Consider the following 5591-nt stretch of genomic DNA (forward strand, 5'->3'; position numbering starts at 1 on the left):
ATTGTCCCAGATCAAAAAGTACAGCGCACCGAACTGCAAACGTGACTGAGCCACAGGCAATGTTCTAGCAACATGCACGGTTGGGAGATTCCTCAACCCCCCCACATCTCTGCATCCGGCGAGGCAAAGGCCACTATCTCCACTCAAGGACACCATCCGACACAAGAAAAGGAGCTCAGGGAAAGGGCAGGATGTTTGGGGTTTTCTAAAAAATAAATGTATTTATTTGCTTTCTCAGATTAAAATTTTACAGTCACCAAGAAACAAGATTTGCCAACAAAGGTCCATATAAGTTAAAGCCATGGTTTTCCCAGTAGTGATGTATGGAAGTGAGAGTTGGACCATAAAGAAGGCTGATCGCCAAAGAATTGATGCTTTTGAATTATGGTGCTGGAGAAGACTCTTTGAGAGTCCCATGGACAGCAAGAAGATCAAACCTCTCCATTCTGAAGGAAATCAGCCCTGAGTGCTCACTGGAAGGACAGATCCTGAAGCTGAGGCTCCAAGACTTTGGCCACCTCATGAGAAGAGAAGACTCCCTGGATAAGTCCCTGATGCTGGGAAAGATGGAGGGCACAAGGAGAAGGGGGCGACAGAGGACAAGATGGTTGGATAGTGTTTTCGAGGTTACCAGCATGAGATTGACCAAACTGAGGGAGGCAGTGGAGGACAGGAGTGCCTGGCATGCTCTGGTCCAGGGGGTCACGAAGAGTCGGACACGACTAAACGACTAAACAACAACAACAACAGAAACAAGATTCTAAAGGATCTCCTGGACTTCTCTCCTCCCCTTTGTAATAATAATAATTATTTATTATTTATACCCCGCCCATCTGTCTATGTTTCCCCAACCACTCTGGGCAACTCCCAACATAATGATAATAATGCTAATGCGACAAAACATCAACCATTAAAAACTGGCGGGGAGGAAGTAGGCTGTGTGTGAAGTTAAAATATAAGCCAGGCTAGCTTTCTGGTCAGGTGATTGCCTGGGTGATGGGCCATTGAAGAGAACAAAGATAAGGGGATCTGTGCGATATGGCAACTGGGTTTGGTTAGGCTCATATTATATTATTATTATTATTATTATTATTATTATTATTATTATTATTATTATTATATTATTATTATTATTATTATTATTATATTATTATTATTATTATTATTATTATTATTATTATTATTATTATATATTATTATTATATTATTATTTATTATTATTATTAATATGCCGCCCATCTGACTGGGTTGCCCCAGCCACTCTGGGAAGCTTCCAACAAATGAAAACAGCAAACGCAGTAAAACAGCAGACATTAAAAGCTTCCCTAAACAGGGCTGCCTTCAGGTGTCTTCTAAAAGTCAGATAGTCGTTTATTTCCTTGACATCTGATGGGAGGGTGTTCCACAGAGCGGGAGCCACCACCGATAAGGCCCTCTGCCTGGTTGTGAACTGCTCCGGGATCTTTGGGTTTAGGGTGGTATACAGATTTAATTAATAATAAAAAGAACAGAAGGGGGTGTTTAGGATATTATTGCTTACCCTTTGTAACACTTGGTATTAAACATGCCAATATCTAGTGCATGGATATGTCTTTTTAAAAATCCACTACTGCATTTATCTCCCACCTCCTCTCCCAAGGAAGCTTGAGGCAGCGATTCCCCGCTGTAGCCTTACAACAACCAGGTGAGGTAAGTTAGGCTGAGATGGGGACTGGGCCCAGGTCACCCAGCCAGCCCCATGGCCAAGTAAGGATTGGAAGCCTCGTTTTCTCAGTTCTAAAATCCAGCACTGCAACCACTGCACCACACTGCCACTGCACTTGGGGAACGAGTTTGCTGTGGGAAGGTGCATGTATTCAGCAGTGATTTGGTCTGCCAGTGGTCACAGGTGTTTCAGAGGAGAGGTCCAAAGGATTGACTAATTCCCCGAGAAAGCATTAGCCACTGCTATAAATTAGAGTTTTGTAGAGGTGCTTTCCGGCTTGTTTTGCCTCCTTGTGGTTAATTGTCGGTAATGATGATGGAAGGGAGCCTCACAGTCTATAAGGGGAAAACGTTGCTTAAAGTGAATTTCGCAGCAGATGGGATGGGATCATAGCTGTCAACGTTTCTCTTTTTTAAAGGGAAATTCCCTTATTCTGAACAGGATTCCTCACAAGAAAAGGGAAAAGTTGACAGCTATGGATGGGATTGAGCTCACCTCCAGAGCTTGTCAGGACCAGTGCCAGATTTATGTTTAAGCAGTGCTGTGGGTTAAACCACTGAGCCTTGGGCTTGCCAATCAGAAGGTTGGTGGTTCGAATCCCCACGACGGGGTGAGCTCCCGTTGCTCGGTCCCTGCTCCTGCCAACTTAGCAGTTCGAAAGCACGTCAAAGTGCAAGTAGATAAATAGGTACCACTCTGGCGGGAAGGTAAACGGCGTTTCCGTGCGCAGCTCTGGTTTGCCAGAAGCAGCTTAGTCATGCTGGCCACATGACCCGGAAGCTGTACACCGGCTCCCTCGGCCAGTAAAGCGAGATGAGCACCACAACCCCAGAGTCGGCCACGACTGGACCTAATGGTCAGGGGTCCCTTTACCTTTAAACAAGCTATAACTTAGGACCCCACTTTCTTGCCCCCCCCAAAAAAATAAAGAAAAAAACTGGATGTACATTTCCAAAATATAAGTTAAAAACAATAAAACCTACATAGAGCAACAGTGTTTTGTGTTGTATAGGCTCCTATGATGTAAGCAATGGGTCCCGCCTGCTAGCCTGTTCCCTCAAATATCACTGATTTGCTCCTTTCTGTATATATAGGGTGCCTACATTCTGCTATTTATAATTATTAGTAGTTTGCATCATGTATTTACACCTATTATTATTTTACCTTATAGCAAGTTTCTAGAGACTAGATTATGAGTCTTTGTAAACTGTGTTTCTAAAGGAACTTTTGTTATTGCCAAACGCCAATGTCTTTGCATTATTAAGTTTAAGTAAAAAATCATTTTAAGTTAGAGCTTAATCATTATTTCACTATTAATGTACTTCTTCTTAACTGTATTTCAGTTCGACAATTACTTTGATAAAATACATATTTTGTGATGTGCAAATGGCTTGAGATACCTATTAGGGCCATAAATTACCATATACCATATATTCAACACAAAAAAACCAGGGACAATTTGTTGTGGACAAAGGACAGCTGGACATATAAAGGGCCCCATTACCTTCAGTAGCTTACGAAATAAAGAACACAAAGGAATTAGGCAAGAGGGCTCCTGAGCATATGCAGGTTCTAGAGAGGGAGAAGCCATGTTAAGTCAAGCAGCGGGGGGCGGGGGACACAATAAAAGAGTTTTGCAGCAGGCACATACCAAATTCAGGTAGGGAGAAGCAAAGCAAAGAAAAAGAAGGTGCAAATCATTGAAATCAGAAAGACTGCAAATAATCTTAGTGTGGTGGAACCAGTGCTTTTTTTCCTGGGGGGACACAGGGGTACACATACCCCTAAACATTTTGTGAATCTAAATTTGGCCTTATTAAGGGGCAGTATTTCAATATGAGTAGGAAAATGAGAGTACCCCAAACATTTGTTTAAGGAAGAAAAGCACTGGGTGGAACCTAACCTTTGCAAACTCTCCCCCTTTGCAGGTCTTTATCAAACACCTTCAGCAGCCCTTTTAAGGGGATTCAAAATTGTTTTTAGCTCTGACATTGCTGTCAATTCCACACGGAGCTGTTTTTAATTGTTTTGCCTCTGTGGAATTGCTTTCACTTGCGGTTTTGTTTTCAATTGTTTTTCTTGCTGATGTTTTTCCCCGCATTAGGATGCAAGCCGAGCCCCGCTTACCTGGGAGTAAGACCCATTGGATTCAGCAGGGCTTACTTCTGAGTAGACGTGGTTAGTTTAAATGCATGCCAAAAATGTGGTCCTGGGTCGTAGGGGAGAGGCTCTTGTCCATAGCTGTCAACGTTTCCCTTTTTTTAAGGGAAATTCCCTTATTCCGAATAGGATTCCTCACAAGAAAAGGGAAAAGTTGGCAGCTGTGCTCTTGTCTTTCCACCCAGAAAGATGCTGGATCAATCCTAAATTATGGTTTTTCTAGAAAGTGGGTCGCGGTGGTTTTGAGGGGGTCACGTTTGGGAGACAATGGAGGCTTGTTGCGCCAGGGATTTGCCTGATCCTGCTTCCCCTGGAGAAGCTTAAACAGGGCCTACTCGTGAGTCGGTGGGCTCAGGAACCCCCCCCCCCCATCTTCTCCCTAGTTATTTGGAAGCAAAACCCTTCTGTGCAATGGGGCCGGCAGCACCTAACCCTTGAATCCGGTGGGGTATACTAGGACTTCCCCAGCTGGTCCGGAATGCAAACTCCGGCGCTGGCCTAGAAACACACTCTGCACATGCTCAGAGGCGCTCCCGCCGGCTCACAACCCATTTGCAGCTGGCCGCAGGGGCCTGGGATGTGTGCAGGGCCGGATTTAGATTTGATGAGGCCCTAAGCTACTGAAGGCAATGGGGCCCTTTATATGTCCTGCTGTCCTTTGTCAACAACAAATTGTTCCTGTTTTTGTGTGTTGAATATATGCTAGATGGTACCGTAATTTATGGACCTAATAGGTATCTAAAGCCATTTGCACATGACAAACAGGAGCTTACACAACACAAAATACTGTTGCTGTATGCAGATTTTATTTTATTTGCTTTTTATCTTATACAGTACTTTGGAAATGTACACCCAGCCCTGTAAACATCTGAAAACATCTGTAGGTTTGAGTTGAAATGTTATGTAATGAGAATATAAGGAACTGGTTTACATTTAATGAAGGGAAATACAAAAATAAGAGAGAAGGTAAAAAAAGTGGTTACAGAAATACTAAGAATAAAGTAATTATGTACGGAAGTCAGAAAGAGGTCCATGCTCTGTTAGAGCAATGCTTGAATTTACTGAACTATGTATGGAAACTGTGATTATGATAAAATTGAAAATGCAATAAAAATTACTACAGTTAGGTACTTAATTCGTTCTGGAGGTCCGCACTTAACCTGAAACTGTTTTTAACCTAAAGCAGGTTAAGGTAATGGGTTAAGGTAATGGGGCCTCCCGCTGCTGCTGCGCCGCTGGAGCACGATTTCTGTTCTCATCCTGAAGCAAAGTTCTAAACCTGAAGCACTATTTCTGGGTTAGTGGAGTCTGTAACCTGAAGCGTCTGTAACCTGAAGCGTCTGTAACCCGAGGTACCACTGTATTAAAAATAAAAGGAAATGTACACCCAGTTGGTTTTTTCTTTAATTTTTTTTGGGGGGCCCCAAAACAGTGGCCCCCCAAGCTACAGCTTGTTTAGCTTATGCGTAAATCATGCGTGCGCCCTGGGGCTTTGCTCCGGCGCCCAACCGGTTCCTCCTCTGCTCCCGGCGGGCTGGATCCTGCGGGCGCTTGGGCTCCGCAGGTGCGGAGGGGGCGCGGACCGGCAAGCAGGCGGGTCGGGGGCGCGGCCAGCGGGCAGGAGGCGGCGCCCGAGGCGGTATAAAGAGGCGGCCGCTCCTGCCTCGCTCTGCCTTCGCTCGCCCGGCTTCTCCATCGCCCTTCCGTGCGCCTCCATCACCGCCGC

The sequence above is a fragment of the Podarcis muralis genome, chromosome 4, assembly GCF_964188315.1.
Source record: "Podarcis muralis chromosome 4, rPodMur119.hap1.1, whole genome shotgun sequence".
In the NCBI taxonomy this organism is placed as follows: Eukaryota; Metazoa; Chordata; class Lepidosauria; order Squamata; family Lacertidae; genus Podarcis; species Podarcis muralis.